This window comes from Lynx canadensis, chromosome C1, assembly GCF_007474595.2.
Source record: "Lynx canadensis isolate LIC74 chromosome C1, mLynCan4.pri.v2, whole genome shotgun sequence".
Lineage (NCBI taxonomy): Eukaryota > Metazoa > Chordata > Mammalia > Carnivora > Felidae > Lynx > Lynx canadensis.
In genome coordinates, this window is record NC_044310.1 from 201798811 (window position 1) to 201818049 (window position 19239).

The 19239-nt window shown below is 55.6% G+C and overlaps 1 protein-coding gene across 9 annotated transcripts in view; it reads right to left on the reverse strand.

Moving 5' to 3' along the window:
• The window catches only part of TNS1 (tensin 1), a 181496-nt gene that overhangs the window by 108385 nt on the left and 53872 nt on the right, over nucleotides 1–19239 (reverse strand). For all 9 annotated transcript variants that reach the window (XM_030327639.1, XM_030327638.1, XM_030327637.1 and 6 more), the window contains one exon: nucleotides 2200–2241. The gene's annotated coding sequence lies outside the window, so the exon portion shown is untranslated. The remainder of the gene's footprint in view (nucleotides 1–2199; nucleotides 2242–19239) is intronic.

Genomic DNA, 19239 nt, shown 5'->3' on the forward strand with positions numbered 1-19239 from the left:
AAGCAGAGTCAGTGAAGGAGAGAGCTTCTAGAAGGAGGCAAGGTCAGAAAGGAAACCCGTCACGTGGACCACGCACAGGCCAATGCAAGAAACTGGACTTTTACGCAAATCAAGTGGGCAGCTGCCGGAGGGCCCTGAATCCAGATGAATTAAATACATTCATTTGCTCCTTTTATTCTCTTAACAATCTCATGCGGTGGCTGCTATTACCAAATCCCAATCTGCAGAGGGGAAACTGAGGTCCAGAGAAGTTAAGCAGTGTGTTCAAGATTGCATACCACAGACTGGGGAGCCAGGATCCAAAGGGGGTAGTATAACCCCTCACTCTTCACCAGTGCTGGGGCAGGGGGCGGGGATGTTCTGACTCAGGTGGGGGCTCTCTGTGGGCACAAGCTGGTGTCACAACAGCTTCGCCACCAGGTGGCTGACCCAGCCTCCAGGAAGGGCAGAGTCCCCTGCACAGGTGGGGCACATCACCCCGACGGAAGACAGGTAGGAGTTCCTTCTGGTATCTGACATCCTTCCAGCTGGAGTGCCAACCTGTCCCCTTTTGTCCCAACCCCTGACCCCTTCCTCACATAAACAAAGCTCACAAGACTCCAAATGGCCAGGAATCCGGCTTCTGCCCCAAGATCCCTAAAGCCCGGACCCCCCAGCTGTCCAAGACCAGCCAAGGACATTCTGTTCTCAGAGGCAAGGTGGTGGCAGTTGGGTTGAAATGATGAGACTTATGTTCCTCCTCCCTGCTCTCCACGGTGACCCTCAGCAATCCCAGAGAGACTTCTCGCTGGTGGCTGCAGACCAGGCCCACACTCTGGCCTCCTCACCACCACCTCCCCGCGGCACCCCACCCCCACTGTTGTCAGATGACGTGCGACTGGGCCCTGCGCGAATAACACTCCACATCTGGAGCGGCACAGCTGGGCAGAGCTGAGGCCCAGGAGGGCTTGAGCCAGGGGAGGCCAGAGGGGAAGGGGCGGCCGCTGCACAGAAGGGAAACAGCTTGTGAGGGCCTGGGCCTGGGGTGCAGAGGGCAGGGGCGCCGCCGAGGGTCCGAGGTGTCTGAGGCACAGGCACTTCCACAAACTTGATTTCGTTCCATCAATGACCCTCAGTGGAGGGGACACTTCTCAGCACTGAGAAGGCCTGGGGAGCATCTAGAGCAACCCCTCTCTTTGACAGAAAGGGAAACTGGGGTCCAGAAAGAGGGGGGGGGGACTGGTCCACGGTCACTCGGCCAATGGGTGTTGGAGGGAAGAAGAGACCAGGTGGCCGGACGGAGATTGCAGGATGCAGGCTGAGCGAGCGTGTAGATACCTGGAACAGCCTGGGCCTCAGGGACACCCCTGCTCCCTTCCCCGGCCCCCACCCACACCAGGGTCACCACAGGCTCCTCTGCACCAGCAAATCTGACTGCGCCCACCAGGGCCCTCCATGACACACCCCGCATGCACACGCATGCCCCGTGTGGGGCAGACCCCTCCCCCTCCAGCCTCCAGGGCCCTGCCTGCCTCCAGCACTGGGCTGGGGAGCAGGAGGCCTTCACAGGGTGCGAAGGCACTGAGAGGGCAGGGAAGAAAAGTTCCCAGTGTTCCAAATCAGCCCAGCTGGGATCAGTCTGGAACGGGCCCCTCTCCCCAGCCCACAACTCATGAGTCCTGCCCGTCCATACTTCTCTGGAAGCCTGATAGGGGAGGGAAGGGTGGGAGACAGGGAGACGGGGCAGAAAAGCAGAGTCAGTTCCAGCTTGGAGGTGGAACGGGCCACCTGAGTGTGAGCACCTGCCCAAGCAGGTGAACTCTGTGGGTCATGCCTCCAGTCCCCCTTCCTCCAGCCGAAGGGTACCTGACCCGGGACCAGGCAGGTAAAAGGAGATGCCACCCCCTGGTCCTGGAAGCCCCAGAACAATAGGCACCTGGCCAGGCCTCGGAGGCATGCAAGATGCCCTTTTATGGGTTTTTCCAAGGACTTAAGTCTCAAATTGAAATAGGAGGCCCTGCATCTCATCAGAAGGGACCTCATGACTCATTTCCTCCCAGTCCGGCTTCAGCCTTGGGAAGGGTCCCCCTCCTCCTCCTCCCCGAATTGCCCAGCACCCTCGGGGGCTTGCAGCATGCTTAGGTCTAAAGTAAGCTGTAACCAAGGAGCTGGGGAAAGAGGAGGAGAGACCAGCAGGGTAGGGAAGGGACTGTCACTCACCACCAGTTCATGGTTGGATGGAGGAATGCAGGGGGCAGCCACCTGTGGGAGGAACAGAGAAAGGGCAAGGTTAGCATCTTTCATCCCCATAGAAAACCAGGGCCTCCTGAGATCATTCCAATGGTCCCACCTCCACAGTAGACACCCCTTCCCTCAACTCAACACAATGACAATCTCCAGCTTGAGAGGCCACTGGAAGCCTGCGCAATAACATGGGAAAACGTTCGGGCAATAATGCTTGGTAGAGGGGGTGCCGCAGGAGGCAAAAACGAAACGTATATCACAATTTTTCAGTTCTGTAGAAAAATACGCAGAAGACTGGAGGTCAGTGCACCAGAATTTTTCACAACAATGGGTTGAGGTAATAAGAATAAGGATTTTTTTTTTCTTTTCTCTATGTTCTACAGTAGACTAAGATTTGTTTTAAATTTTTTTAAAAACACGTTTAAGACCTCTAAGAAAGGAGGTTCTCCCCAGCACCAGGGCATCTCACCAAAAACGGCAGTGTCTGGGGTCCCCTCAGCATGTGGGAAGCAGGCTGGCGAAGGGCCCCTGCCAGCTCTTCCCAAGGAAGCCTTGAGGGGCGAAAGCACCCTGTATGGGTGAGCTATTGTTTGTTTGGTTTTTTTTAAGACGAAATTTATTGTCAAATTGGTTTCCATACAACACCCAGTGCTCATCCCGACAGGTGCCCTCCTCAATGCCCCTCACACACCCTCCCCTCCCTCCCCCCCCCATCAACTCTCAGTTTGTTCTCAGTTTTTAAGAGTCTCTTATGTTTTGGCTCCCACATCATCCTCATCTTCCTCTCCGATGGAGGCGGGGGGTGGCAACTTGGGCCTCCAGACAGAGGGACTGGGGAGGGAGGGCTGCATTTCTCCCTTCCCTGAGATAACAACCCCCGCCCCCCCCAGCCAGGGCAGCCAAAACCACTACGCTGACAATTAGCAGGGCCCTTTATCAGAGGCGCAGTGTGTTCTTTTTTTTCTAGCCGGGACACGTTTTTCTTGGAGCTCATACCTCAATCTTGGCTCCAGTTCCCAACCCAAGGGGCCCACAGAAGGGACTAGGGGGAGGCTCTCCCTCGGGCATGAGGGTGTCTGGGCACAAGCCCTGGATCACCAAAGAGGGGGTTGCTGCCTCCTCAAACAGTGGGCAACCCCTGCCCCAGCCACCACCCCAGTGAAGCGGTAACGGTGACAGCCCAGGCCCTGCTGGACCTGGCTGTTGACGAGAAGCCACCCTCAGCCGGGCCCTCCCTCCACCTGACCCAGGCTGTCCTCCAAGCAGCCCAAGGGATCCCCAGGCTTGACACACCAGCCCAGAAGGGGACAACACATGACTGTGTGCCCTGAGCTCTGCAAGGGGTGGAGAAACTAGGGGTTTAGCATCCCCGGGTTCTTGACCCAGTCCTGTTACAGGCTTGCTGCCCAGCTCATTCTCCAGCAAAGAAGCCTGAGTTGAATCTCAGTATCTATGGACTGGTACTCAGCATTACTCCGAGATTGTGGCGAGACTCACGTATGAGGCCAAAAAAGGAACAACAGCTAACACCTGCTGAATGTGGACTATAGAAATGACAGGCATTATTATTATCAGTGCTTGACCCACATTAACTCATTTAATCCTTCCAGAAACCCAAAAGGGTAGGTGCTATTATAGCTTCAGTTGAGGCACAGGGGGCACAGAGAGGTTAAACAACTTGCCCAAGGTCACACAGCTGAGAAGTGGGCAAGATCTGAACCCAGGCATTCTGATTCCCGAAATGAAATGTGAAGGAGGACTCATCCCCTATGTTCAAGAGAATGAGGAAACATGGGGGGAATGTTCTCACAAGTTCAGGGTTCTTGACACATACCAGCATGGAGCCGTGAGTGACTGTTTTAGAAGTTTCAGGGAGGGGAGTCCAGGGCCTGGAGTGGGGTGGAGGATGCCAAGAGAACGGAGTGGGAAGGAAGGTGAAGGCCCCAGCGGAGACTGTGGCCTGCGGGGCTCCCTACCAGCCCCCCCCACCAGACAAGGTCTCAGACAAGGGACACATGGGTGTCCCCATCAGGCGCCTTCAGGGCAGGAGTCCTGAATCTAGCAGTGGCCTCCTCCCTGTCTCCTCCCGTCCCCAACCCCATTCAGGGGCTGCAGGCTTCAACCTCCTGGGGCCAGGCCCCAAGTGTCTCCTCCCACACCGCTCTACCATTTATAGGTCCCTCAGGGCCTGGGTGGGAGCGGGTGTAATCCACAGGGCAGTGCCCTGCTCTGCTCCTTCCTTCCGAGCTGGGGCGGGGCTGGGAACCTGATGGAGGGCCATGCTGCAGGAGGAGGGATGCTGCGGGCTCCGGCCACAGCATCCCAGACCCAGGCAAGTCCCTTCCGTAGCCAGTGTCTCCCATGCCATTTCACCAGGGGATCTCTAGTCTCCCATTCAGGGACCGGGGATTGAGGGAGAGGTTATGGGTACATTTAAAGCAGGGGCAGAATGGACAGTATCCTCTGAAACAGGGGGAGGGTCTCTCTCCTAGAAACATCCTCAGGCGGTAGAAATAATGGGGGTCCAGGTGTCCTGACCCCAGGTCCCTTCCCTGCTCCTCCTGAGGCAGAGCCACCCTCTAAGGATTTAGATCTGAGGGGAATCTGCGGACCCCCCAGCCAGAGGGCCTGAGGCCTGGGTGCCCCTCGTGGCCTGCTGCCCCCCAGCAGCCTCCTCCACCCGCCGCCCACAGCTGTGCATTCCAGGCCAGCCGGCCAGCCAGCCCACTAACTTTGTTGTGTGTTTCAATGTTTCTTGTCTCTCTCTCTCTCTCTCCTTTTTTTTTTTTTTTTTTTTTTTTTTTTTTGTAAGTAGAGAAATGTTTCCTTAAAAGGCTCTCTCCTTCCCTCCGGCACCCTGGCCCCTGGCCACCCTCTCAGGAGCCTGGAATGTGCCAGGGAGAGCCAGGGCCCCCTGCCACTCTGTGGCCGGTGCCTACCGCCCCACACTCCGGGTGTCAGCACTGACCACTCCCATCGCCCCTTAGGGACCGAAGCTAGAAACCTCTCTGCAGAGGGGGCAGACTCTGGGGCGTCCGCAGCGGCTCTGGGTCCCAGCCCTGTCATATCCTCGTTTCCCTGGTATCAGCAGTGCAGGATTCCAGGGCTCAGCCCCAGGAGGTCAGCCTCAGGTAAGCCTCCTCCCCTGATATACCTCCAAAACCCCATCTACACAGCGGGGGCTGAGCAGGCCTGATGCGCACTTTTCCACCCTAAGGAAGGCAACAATAAAAGCAGCAGTGCTAACGCTCCCATCACACTCGCTATATGCCAGGCACTGTTCTTCACACTCTGCATAAATTAACTCATTAGTTCCTACAACAAACCTCAGCATCCTGTTTTATAGACAAGGAGGCTGAGGTACAGGGAGGTTAACAAGCTGCCCAGTAGAGGAGGCAGGACGCGAACCCAGAAGTCTGGCTCCAGATCGAGATGTGCTCCTGCCCTCTCTGCTATGCCGATGCTCCTGTAGACGCTGGCTTCCATATGGCCATAGTCAACAACAATAGTAATGGAAAGCTCATGGAACGTGGCTGTCTGTCTGCTACTGTCCTAAGCTCTTTTCCTGGACTCATTATGATCCTACTAAAAAAATGTACAGGGCGCCTGGGTGGTTCAGTCGGTTAAGCATCCAACTCTCGATTTCAGTTCAGGTCATGATCTCACGGTTTGTGAGTTCGAGCCAGGGCCAGACCAGGGCCAATGCTGGGCATTCATCAGCCCCCTCCCCCCCCCACTAATGTTTTCTGAGTTTCAAATGTCCCTGAGCAAAATACCAACAACAGAAACACCCTTGGAGATTCCCCCAGGGATCACGAGGGTCTAAAGCACCAGACAGCAGCCAGCCAGGCAGACAAGGGCTCTCTGCATGACCTGGCCCCTGCCCTCCTCTCCACCACCACTCTATATCCATCCCCTTGTCAAGGACCCAAATCCATAAAGGGGAGGGGGGCGGATCTCAGTCCTTTGAACACACCTAGCTCTGCTCCTCCTCAGGGCCTCTGCATATGCTGTTCCCTCTGCCTGCGACACGCTCAGCCCAGCTGTCTGCATAGCTGAGTCCTTCCCACACTTCTGGCTTAGGCTTAAATGCCACCACCCCAGAGAGGCCCTCCCTGACTCCCTTAATTTACACACATATGAGCATGTGCACACACACACACACACACACACACACACACACTCCTGCACTCCTATCTCTTCCTTCACAGACCTAATTACGGTTTCTAATTATGCAGGTGTCTGTTTTCTTGTCTATGTTTCCCTTGCTAGGAAACAACCACCATGAGGGCAAGGAATACATCTTGTTCATCACACTAGTCCCAGCACATAGTAGCTGCACACTAAATACTTGTGGAACGATGAAAGACACTCAAGGCCCGAGAAAGGAAGGCACCTGCAGCCACTAGTGGTAAAAATCACTGCCATTTGTTGGGCACCTCCTGTGTGCCAGGTGCTGGGGCTAATCCTGCCACATGCCTGTCTCTCTGAGACCTTCCAGTCCTGCAGAGTCAGTAATATTGCTCCCATTTTACTGATGAAAAAATGGAGGCTCGAAGAGATCATGACACTTGTCCCCGGTCAATCTGCTGCGGAAGGGTGCACTGCAAGTGAAATCTTGGTCTGTGGGCTCCAGGCACCCGCCTGGCATGGCCCCCAGCACCTCAGTCATGAGCAAGTGGTAGGACCCGGTCCCCAGCTGGGTGACAACTCCCATTCTCAGGGCCTCAGGCTCTCAGCCTCAGTTACATAAAACCCCAGACTCCTCAACTTGCCCAACCCTTCCAAGGAGCTCCCCACACCCATGACCACCTGGCCCCTGGGGCTGGACAGGGCCACCTTGCCCCGGCCAAAACTAGAGCCACTTGAGTCTCTGACTTAAGCACTTCATACACTCCCCTTATCTCTAGCTAGTCTTTTGTGTGTGTGGTAAAATGCACACAACATAAAATTTACCATTTTAACCGTTTCTTTTTTTTTTTAATTTTTTCACTGTTTGTTTACTTTTGAGACAGAGACAGAGTGCAAGCAGGGAAGAGGCAGAGAGAGAGGGAGACACAGAAACTGAACCGGGCTCCAGGCTCTGAGCATCAGCACAGTGCCCAACGTGGAGCTCAAACTTAGGAACAGCGAGATCATGACCTGAGCCAAAGTCAGATGCTTAACCGACTGAGCCACCGAGGCACCCCACCATTTTAATCATTTTTCTAAAAAGTACAATTTGATGGCAATCAAGTGCACTCACACCGCTGTACAACCATCACCCCTATTCATTTCCAGAATGTTTTCATCTTCCCAAATAGAAATCCCACATCCTCTAAACAAGAACCCTCTTCCCCTTTCCTCCCAGCCCCTGGAGATCCCTAACCTCCTCTCTATGTCTATGAATTTACCTGTTCTAGGCACCTCATACACTGGGAATCACACAGCATTTTGTATCTGGCTTCTTTCACTTCGTGTTATGGGCTGAGTTATATCCCCCCCAAATTCATATGTTGAAGTCCTAATTCCCCAGTACCTCAGAATGGGACTGTATTTAGAGAAAGGTCTTTAAAGAGGTGATGAAGTTACAATGAGGCCATCAGTGGACCCTCATCCCTTGTGGCTGGGGCCCTTATAAGAAGAGATTAGGACCCACAGAGAGTCACTAGAGGCACATACAAAAAAAGAGGACCACGTGAGGACACAAGGAACAGGCAAGGAGAGAGGCCTCAGAGGAAATCAAACGCGCCAACGCCTTGATCGTGGACCTCCAGCCTCCAGGACTGTATGAGGATCATCCATTCATGTCTTGCACTTAGCAGAGCAGCATTCCTTTTTAGGGCTGAAGACTATTCCACCGTATAAGTACAGCACATTGTGTTTATCCATCCATCCTCGATGGACACCCAGGCTGTTTCCACCGAAGTTCTCGCTGATGCCTCCTGCACATCCCTGCCCCCACCGCTCCAGGCGCCCATCTCAAACGACACCAAAAGGTACACGGGAGGGAAGAGAAGGTGGGTTTGCCGAGGGCCTGCTGTGTAGCACTGACTGGGTGCTTTACATACATTATTTTTATTCAGTCTTCGTGACAAGTTTTTGTGGCAAATGGGCTCAGAGAGGTTAAGCAATTGCCCAAAGTCGAACAGCTAGTAGTAGTAATGGCAGAAGCAGAAGCAGCAGCATCTGGTGAGGTTTCTGTGTACATTCACTGCATGCCAGGCACACTATGTTATCCCTCACATGCCCTGTGACCTTTTCTTAAATGTCATTTATTGGAGAGAGAGAGAGAGAAAGAGAGAGCAAGGGAGGGGCGGAGAGAGGGAGAGAGAGAATCCCAAGCAGGCTCCGCACCGTCAGCACAGAGCCTGACACGGGGCTCGATCCCACAACCGTGAGATCATGACCTGAGCCGAAACCACAAGCCAGACGCCCAACCTACTGAGCCACCCGGGCACCTCTCCCTGTGGCCCTCTGGCGGTAGATAGTAGCACCCTCATCTCGCGGGATCTCAAGCAGTCTTCTCAGCAATCCTGTGGATCCAAGAGGGCACAGCTGCTAAATGACAGTGCCCGGACTGCCACCCGGGTCGGCCTGACTCTGATACCCACTTTGCCCAACGCACCATGCTGCCTCCATAGCCATACACAGGTGCCAGGGGCTGTGAGAGCAGAGAGCACTGGGGGGGGGGGGGGGGCGCAAGCAGGGTCCACGGAGCAGGGGCCTCTGGGCCAGGCCCCCAGGACACATTGCTTTTGTCCGTGGGGTGTCACACCCACTAGTGTTCTAAGACCCCCCAGGGTGGGCAACCCTGGTGTCTCGTTCAGGGCCTGGAGCTCGCTATGTGGATAGGGTTTTAACAGGTGGAGATGAGGAGAGGGCGTTTCAGGTGGCAATGATCACATGAATAAGGCACAACAGGAAGAACCACTAGAAGTCTCCTTTGGCCGGGACACGGGTGGGGGAAGGAAGGAGGAGGGACACTAAAGGACACGTTGAAGGAGACCAAGGGAAGGAGGACTGGCTGCAAACTCTTTCCAGGCAGGAACTTCCTACGGGCAACTCTGCCCAGCAAAGCAGTTATGACTTTCAGATGCTGGCACTGGAGAGCCATTGAAGATGCCTGAGTAGGAGAGGAGGCAGGGGGAAGTAAATGGTGAAACTTAAGGCAGGCAGAAGATACGCAAATAGCAATACCACTAATAATGGGGGGGGGGGGGGGGGGGGGGAGAGGAGGAGGAGCTCCAAAGCCCAGAGACAAGGGGCCACTGGGCACCCTAAAACCAAGAGGCCCTCATCCCTACCCTAACAAAACACACACTTGGATAGACCCCCACCTCCAGCCTCTACTGCTCTTCCCTCAGCCACAGCACGGAAGGATACCACTGCCCCCAACTTCTTCCCTTCCTGCCCTGCACAAAGCAAGTGGACCCTCCCCACGGGAGCCGCTGTTCACCCTTTGGGCCCCGCTCAGGGAGCCTGTGGCCAGCATGCTGCTACCTGAGCCCTGGTCACGGGGGCGACACGGCGGGGGTCAAGAATAACGCAGACCCTGACCCCAGAGGATCTAGCCCACATGCCAAGTGACTGAAGAAAGAGCCCGAGGACCCCTTGGCCGTGGACAACCCAGCACCTGAGACTTCACATTACGAGTCCACTAGGCTCCAGCAAAAAGACCACAGCCAGCCCCTATGAGCCCAGCCAAGTGGACCAAGGGATGGCTCGGAAGCCCCGTAGGAGGCAAATGTGCACCCCTCAGTCCCTGAGGGTGCATAACAGTCAGGCAGCTACAGAACGCCACAGCCGTGGTGAGGGGGGCAGCAAGAACAAGGCCAGGATGGCTCAGTGGCTCAAGACACTGGCCTCCCCTTCTGAGCCCCAGGCCCTGGGCAGGGGGGTCCTGGGGGAAAGATGGCCACTGCCCTGGCTCCATTTCCTCCCAGGCCCGCACCCCCTCCTCCAGGCCACCTGTCCTCACCAGAGCTTGCTCCCGGCCTACTCGGCTATTTCCTTCCCTTATATAGAGTTCTGCTCAGGATCAGGAAAGGAAGTGCATCCAGTTCCTGGAGGCAAGAAGGGGCCTGTTCCCAGGGACACCTCGAGCTGAGGGGGGTAGGGAATGTCCCAGCCGAGAGTCCCCTCCAGAGCCAGGGGACCGGCCCTTTCCCCAAACCCAGCACAGGCTCCAACTCAGACAAGAAATAGAAGAGAGTCCCAGAGGGCCGACTCCGGGCATTGCCCCTGGGACTCCTGCCCCCAGTCCTCCCCCCAAAATCGTCCTGAGCCATACACCTCTTGAACCACTGACCCAATCAACCTGCTCCCCAAGCTCCAGCAGCTGCCCTTCTCCTGGGTCCACCCTCTTGTCTGGGAACCTTCTCCTCAGGCCCCACTCACTGGCCTCCCAGCCCACTGCCAGCCTCTAGGTCTGGTAACACACTCAAGAAAGGGCTCTCCAGTCCGGGAAGTTTCTCTACAGGCAAACACCTCCCTGACCTCTTAGCCACACCCACACGCGGCAGCCTGACCTGGGAAGTCCAACGCTACACAAGGGGGAGAGCTGGGTGTGCCCTTCTTGTGCCCCACCAGAAGGTTCTAGCCACAGGAAAGGGGTTGCGGTGGACCTAGCAGAGCATATGCTGTGCAGCCAGCAGTCTCCCCGCTTACTGAAGCTGGTCCCCTGCAGAGCCCTTCTGGAAGATGGCATAAGATAGTACCAGATCAGCCCATGCTGGAAGTCCGGCTGGCTGCAGAGCATTTTCTCAGAAGATTTGCCTCCCCTTGAACCCCAGCTGGGACCCCGGCTCCAGCGCCCCACTTACCCACACCCACAATTAGGGAGTCCAGGAGGGCTGAGGTTGCAACCAGGCCAGCCTTAATATGATGAAACCCCAGTGACCAGGAGAATCGGAAAAGTTGAGGTCAGCAAACCTTTACTGAGCACCTACTATGTGCCAGGCCCTTGGGAGCACTAGAGAGTAAGCCAAGGGTCCAAGAGGGGCTGAGCAATAGCCACAAGACAGGGTGGGGCACGAGGCCACAGGAATTTACCGGCAGGGCTAAGAAGGCACAGCTGGGCCGGCCCAGGGCTTGACACTGGTCAGCATACTGGACTCACAGCCTTACCCCCACCCTGCCTCCGCCCCACTGCTCCCTTGCTCAGCACTGACAACCACTCTACTCCCCCACCCCTAGCCACCCAAGGTTGTTAAGCCAGAAACCTGAGTGCCCGCCTTGACTCTTCCTTCCCTTCCCTCCCACCAAGCCTGGATAATTCGTCTGCCCAAATATCTCTCCAAGCCACCCTACCCTCCAGTCCCCTTAACCACAGAGATTACTGTGAGAGCCTCCTAACTCAGGTCTCTGCCTTCGGTCTTGCGCCTCTAACCTATTCCCCACTCAGCAGCCAGGGAACTATTTCGAAAATGCACATCCAGCCCTGTCACTCTCCTGCCTGAAGTCCTTCCCGGGTCCATGGGATAGAGTCCAAATGCCCTAATATGGTCCTCATAGTCCTCAGGGACCTGGCTGGGTCTCTCTTTCAGTCTCCATTCCCCACCTCCTTGCCTCAATGCTCTTGTTCCAGCCAAAGAAACCCCCTTTCAGGTCTAATTCTGTTCCATCTAATACACTCTGAGGTACTAGGCGTTATCAGTCCATTTCCCAGATGAGGCTCCAAGAGGTCATACACTTCACCCAAGGTCCCAAGCCTCCGCTCTGCCCAGCACCACACCACCTTGCCCAGTCAGGGCCACAGCAAGAGCTTCATGGCGGGCATGGCCTCTGAGGTGGAGGGAGCAGGGGAGACAGCAGAGGTGGGAAAACAGAGAAGAGAGACCGGTCGGCTGGGCCCAGGGAGCACACGGCAAAATGGAGGAAGCGGGTCAAAGAGGGCACACTGTGCAAGGCCTGGCGGGTGGGACTGAGGCAAATGTCCAGGGCTCTGGAGTAGCCCAGTGCCTCCAGAGCCAGTGAGAGAGGGCACAGGTGAGGGGCAGGGCTGGAGGCCAAATGTCCAGCCTAAAATAGGCAGCTGCCATCGAAGGGAGTCTGGCGCTGAGCCAGGGCCGGAAGCAGAGCGAGAGGCTACCAAGAGAGCTTCAAGGAGACATTAGAAGATGGAGAAGCCAGATACCACTGAGGGGCCCAGCCTGGAGGACTCGGAGGAAGCAGGGCCTCTACCGTACAAGTGAAAGTGTCAACAGGCAGTGTGAAATGTAGACTTCAGAGCTGCCTTCTCCTGAGATTCAAAGACCAGGGAAAACCCCAGCCCTTCTTCCCCTCCTGGAGAGGGGCCATGTGTTCTGAAGCAGGGGGTGGGGTGACATGGCCTATAGCACAGAGAGCAGCTTCTAGGAAGTTCCTAGAAGAATCTGGTCAAGGAAGGGCTGTGGTCTGTGGTGAAGGTTTCAGTGGAATGGGGGGCAGGAGGGCAGGGGGGTGACCGGCATGGGAAGCAAGACCATGCATTCACTCAACAATACTGAGGAGGGCCCCTCAGTGCCAGCTTCCCAGCTGAGGGAGACAGAGATGAATAAGAATGGCCTGGCCCAGGAGGGGACCTTGGGGCCCACTGGAGGAGGCACACATGTGAACAGAGAATTATAAAAGAGCCCAGTAACTGCTATAATGAAGGTATGAAGAGGCCTATTATCTCACTGGGACTCAAACCCATCTGTTTTTCCAGAAATTACGCCCAGAGGGAGACTGCCCACCCAACCCCCCTCACTCCCCACTGAGGGTTTCTGTCCCCAGATGAGAACTTTAAGGGACAAAAGCCTTTGACCCTAAACTGTGCCAGAACAGTAAGGCAGGAAGGACGCATGGGAAAAATATCTAAGAGCAAGGGGGAAACCCAAGAAGTCAAAGGGCTCGGGAACTGCTGAGAAGCACACCAGCAACCCTCGGACATGGCAAAGGAGGCTGAGGGGAGGGTAGTGGGGGAAAGGCTGGCCTCGGCCAGGCCACGAGCTGAGAATTCTGGGGCTAGAAGCCACACTCGAGCCCACACAAACACCAGAGGCTCCCCTGGCCTTCTGAAACCAGCACAGCATCTGCTCGCGGGCCATGACGGGGGCCTCCTGGCCTCTCTCCCTTCCACACCTGCATGGTGCCTTGCAAAGTGCAGGTGTTTACCCCCTCCCTTCCCCCGTTTCCTAATATCCAAGATGCTGTTGCTTGTCTGGGGCACCATCAATTGGGTACCAGCTTTTGAGGGGGAAAAATGTACCCAACACGTACACTTCAATTGCGAGGCACATGCCAATTTCAGAAACACCAAAACGTAAAAAAAAAAAGAAAAAGAAAACCATCTCAAATTTGAAGAAAATTTTTGTTGTAACCTAAAAGTACTTCCTTTTTGAAAGATTCAGGGACACCAAAAGAAAGAACAAGGTGAAAAGAAACCCAACCGCATATTACCACGGAGAAACTTCTACATCCTCAAGGCTCATCTGTGGCTTTTACGTTCCCTGGACACCTAAAGGTCATTCTGCCTCATCACCGGACTCCAGACTGCTCTGAATCTAGCCAAGAAATGGGTAGCTGGGGGCAGATTCAGATCTCAAAGATCATACATAACACCTTCTGTTTGCGGATCCTTATTTCCAAATTCCTCAACACATCGGGAGGCCATGTGGTTTCCAACCAAAGGGCAAGAAGTGGGACAGAAAAAGCACTGAACTCAGAGTGAGGCATGCTCCCGATGGCACGTTGTCCCAGACCACCACTTCCTGAAGCCCCCTGCATCTGTAAGATGGGAGTTAGGAGACCCACTTTGCAGGGTGCAACTCAATAAAGCTGACTGTGTGGACACGATTAAAGATTCCTGGAACACAGCACCCGCTGGGTAAACATAGTCCCCTTCCACCGAGTCGGTTGCTATTGTATTATTGCTCCCGTCTGCCCCTCAACGTCTTCATTTACAGAGCAGTAAACTGCACGGTGCCCCATTCTGAGCACTGCATGTATCCCGACTTCTTCGAATCGTCACTTCAACCCCGTGAGGTAGGTTCTGCTCTCATGCCCTCTTGAAAGAAGAAACTGAGGAACAACAACAGATGAGATGAGGTTGTTGACTTACAAGGTCCCGCCCATCCACCGTTAAGTCAGAGATCGGGACACTAGAATATAATGCAAGATTCCCATCCAAAAAAAGTAATAATAATAATCCACCTTTTTCCCCTGAGATTTCAACTCCGGCTAGGCTTCAGGTATCTGAAAATGCACTCATTTAGGAAACTCCTAGGCCCCAGAAGGCAGCGACAGGAGGAGTTCGTGTGTTGGTTCCGCACAGTTGGCACCTGTCAAGGGCTGGTGTGCTGGAACCCCATCTGCTCTGATGAACGGCACCAGGAGCCCCGGAAGCAGGAATCCCAAGGGTCAGGCAGCCCAGCCTCATGTTGCTCCTTTAAATCCATCTGTGGCCGAAGCGCAGGAAGCCCCCTCTCACTCCCAATTAGCAGGCAGGCAGCGGAGACTTGAAGTGAAGCCAGCACTGGAGGCCGGCGGAGGCCTGGCTGTCACGGGCATTGTTTGGCTCCATCTGACGCATATCCACCCCCCTGCTTCCTTGTTCTCCAGGAGAACCTCGGAGATGCACACATCTGAAACCAGGTCCAGGGGAAGGGGCGCTGCAGGGAGGGGCAGCGGAAGGCCTGCCTCTCTCTACTGGGTTCAGAAAACGCAGGTTTTAAACAGGCAGGAGAGGGGGCTCACATGGGCCACAGACCCGGTGGCCCAGAGACACTGCTGATGTACGTACACACAGTTCACACGCCCTAAGGCACACACACACACACTGCACACACAGTCCTGCGGCCCACTGCCAGGTCCAGATGCAAAGTCACTCCCTAGCGCTCCCGGCCCCACCCGGAGCAGAGCTGCACCAACAGGAACACAGCAGCCCCACCAGCACACCCACAGGCAGGGGACCGGGTCCCGGAGCACAGCTGATCTGAGGAAGCCAGGGGCAGAATGACCCATGTGGGCAGACGGCAGGAGGGGAGAGCATAACCAGCAGAGGTGGGGTGGGGAGGGTTCAAGTCTGAACGCTCACCCAGATCTCAGAGGTTGTTGTTGTTTCAAAGTGCCCGCAGGAGCCAGCCCATCCACTGAGGCAGGACCAGCAGCAGATTCCCCCTGGACTCTCCCCCCTACCTGCTTCCTGCCCGTCCTTCTGGAAGAGCAGGTGAGGGGCAAGGCACACTGATGGAAGCTGGGTAGGAAGGGTCAGAAACAGGAGGGCAAGTGTACAACCATGGGGCAGATCTGATAGGAGAATAAACATCCTAAAAATCATGGAATAAAGGCATGGGAGCTGGAATTTTAGGGGTGGAGGTGGCGAGGAGGAGCAAAACAGAGCTTGGGGCCTTGACTGACACCCCCAGTATCTGAATACACTGAATGCACGGGGTACTGCAGACATGATGCCACATTTAATTCTTTCAACAGTGCATATAATAGACACATCTTCCTTTTCCCATATGAGGCCACAGAAGCTCAGTGAGAAAAGTAAGTTGCCCAAGGTCACACAGCTATGAGCAGTTGAACCCAGGATAGCCAGACTGCAAAATCTATACTCCTATAGGCAACCCAAGTCACCTGGGTGCTTCGAAGGCAAGACAGGGCAACTATGGGGCCTAGAGGGTGTGGTGGCAGAGCTGGAAGGAGTGGCTGATGCAGAGGAGCACAGAGAAAGAAGGAAAGGGACCGGGAGGGAGGCGGGGGGCATGCCACCTTAGAGCCCCAGCTCCTAAGTAACTCAGTGGCTGGGCCTCCCGGGAGCATTTCCGGAGCCCCAGACAGCCCTGCAGACTAGGAGCCACCTGCCCAGCAGAGACACGGGGCCATTACTCACTCACAACTGTTACTCACTCTTCTCTGCACCCTGCCCCCCCAGCGCATCACTTACTCCCACTCTGTTCTCTTAGAGTGGCCGAGGGGAGCCAGCAGATCTGGCTGGTTCCCTCCCCCGCTTCACTAGCTCCAATCCTGCCAGTGCATCTCCACCTGAGTCACTGGGACAGAGCCCTGGAGACTCTGGTCCACTCAACCCTGACAGCTGTTACCCTCCACTCTGTTCCAAGAAACAGAGCTGCCTGGAAGAGTGGTCAACTGGGCAAAGAACCTTCCAATCCCAGGGCTGGAAGGGACCTTCCCAGCACCTCAGCTGGTTTCCCAGCAAATGCCTGAAGACCTTCCAGGACACCCACTCCCATGCTGGATGGCTCCTCTAGCAGCCCCAAGAGGAAGAGTCTCTCTGCTCAGAAAGATCCACAGACTTGCAGGATTTCAGCACTGGTTAGAGAACTCTCCTAAGGCCAATCTGTCACCTTACAAACGAGGAAACAAGCCAGAGAGGGGACGCGATTTGCCCAAGGTCACACGGTGCCAAAAAGGGACGGGAAACAGGCCACCTGACCCCCCACACCCGCCACCAGTCCCTCCACTGCACCGCAAGTCCTGGGCCAGGCCCTGAAAGCCCACCCTCACCCCTGCCCACTGCAAAGCAGCTGCTCATCCGGAAAAGCACTGGAACTGGGAGAGCTGAAGCCAAGATGAGGAGAGAAGGAAGGAAGGGGGTGCCCCAAACAGTGGTTGGTGGGGAGCAATCACCGCGGTGAAGGGGCACGAGGAACAGTCTTCCCAGCAGACGGGGAGAAAGACCACAGGCCTTCCGGAGGCCATGCAGCTAAGAGGCCAGGCCCTCTGGCAGCAGACGATGGGAGGAATTCCTAGGGTCCCAGCTGGGGACTTGGGAGAGTCCTGGCCTCCTCTCTGCTCACCTCTCCTCCCCCTGGCCCTCGCCCCAGCTCCCCCTGCTCTCCCAGGGCTCCAGCCTGGAATCCAGGCTGGACGCGGCCTCCGCTCCCACGCCCAGCTCAGCCCAGCTGGCCACATCAGACACAGCCCCATGTGTGATGTCCGAGGCGGCTCACAAGGCACTGAAGAGCCTTCGAAGCTCACGAGGCACTGGGAAGCCTCGTCTGTCTCTTGTGCTCTCCACCACTCTGGGCACTTATGCCTGCCGAGAAGCCCCTGCCTGCCTCTCTCCCTCTACACCAACACAAGTAATGATGGTAACAGTAATGATAATCAAGGGTCACATAACATGGCCTACACGCTGGACATGCTTCTATTTATTTCCCACTTTTGACAGAAGAGTAAATTAAAGCACCGACCACAGTCACACAGCCTGCAAGAGATGGGGTCAAGACTGAAACTCAGACGGTGTGGCTGCAGCATCTGACCTTGACCCCCTCCCTGCCCCCACATTGCCACATTGCCTCATGATAGGACCTGGCTCCAAGTTAAAGCTCCTGAAATCCCTGCTTCCTCATCCACACACAGCCACTGAACTCCTGCGGTCACACTGGCGACGCTCAACGGTCCTCGTGCCTCTGAACGGGCAGCCCCTGTCCAGACACTTACCAGGCCGCTTACAGTCAGGCGGGGAAGCCTCCGCCTCCAAGTGGGCAGGCTCCTCCACCTGACTCGGGGACACTCCTGTTTGTTCATTCATTCGACAAATAGTGAGGGCCTACTGTGTGCCAGGTAGGTGGTGAAGGATGCCCCCAAAAGGAGCCTCTGGATTCCTCAGAAACGCGAGCTGCCTGCGGTCCATCCTCACCCCTACCCGCTACGATCCGTCCCTGCCGGTCTTGTGTGTGAAGCCTCGCCCAGGAGGGCTCTCTTCTGGCCTGAAAGATCTCCCAGGAAGGTTTCAGTGCCTCCTCGGCCTCCTGATTCAGGAGAGGAGGGCAACACGTGGGAAGGGAGCCCAGAGAGACGAAGTGATTCAGGAGAGGACTTCCCAGCTTGGGGTTGAGAAAGTTGAACAGAGGAGTCCAAGGGCCTTGGCTTATGGCCTGTCCCCAGATCTCCCCGGCCAGGACAGTCTTCACAGCTGCCCAAATCTCTTTCCTAAATAACGGTCTCATCACATTTCTCCCACATGAAAGCCCTTGGCTGCTCCCTTGTTAACCTGGCTCAGAAAGTCCCCCATGGCCGGACCCCAAGCAACACCTACAAGCTCTCCCCAAAGCCAGGCTTTCCCACACACAACACTCACTGAGGGCTTATCCTGTGCCAGGCACTGAGCTGACTGCTTCATAGACATGATCTCATTTTATCCCTACTATGATTCTATGAGGTTGGAACAGTAACCCCATTTTACAGATGTAGATACTGAGGTTTGACCCAAGGTCACCCAGCTAATAAGCAGCAGAGCCGGGAGGGACAGCCCCGTGTGTCTGACTCTAACACAGGACTGGAGCCACTATTTTACCCATTACACGTGTGCTACTGTGCCTTCGTGCGTGCCTTTCCCCTGTGCCTGAAGAAGTCTTCGTCCCTTCTGCTTCCTGCACAACTCCTTCTTCTCAACCTTCAAAACCCATCTCGGGGTGCCTGGGAGGCTGTCGGTTAAGCGTCTGACTTCAGCCCAGGTCATGATCTCACTGTTCATTGGTTCAAACCCCACGCCGGGCTCTGTGCTGACAGCTCGGAGCCTGGAGCCTGCTTCAGATTCTGTGTCTCCCTCTCTCTCCGCCCCTCCCCTGCTTGTGCTCTCTCTCTGTCTCTCTCTCAAAAATCAATAAAAACATTTAAAATTTTTCTTTTAAAAAACATTTCAAATGGCACCTCTTCTCCAAAGCTCTCTCCACTCCACCAGGTCATACACACCGCTTCCTGCTTGATACGCCCTCTGCATTTGGCAGAAACTGTCCATCTACTCCCCTTTGTCTCCTACTAGACCCTGTCCCCCTGGCCTTTCCAGCCCCATACCACTGGCACCTTGCCTGGCATAGGGTCAGTGCCCAAAAACAGCTTTTAAGTGAATAATCAGGGGCCTCGTGTGCCTGGCCGGATTCAGCCACGGCCACACAGCCTCCACGGTGGATGCCTGGGCACTGCCCCCACCCCAGAAGCTGACCCCCAGCCTCAAGCAGGCATCAAGTGCCCCCCATGACAGTTGAACACCCAGCTCATATCCCTCGGTGAGGGCTTCTCCCTGTGCTTGTCCACCTACCC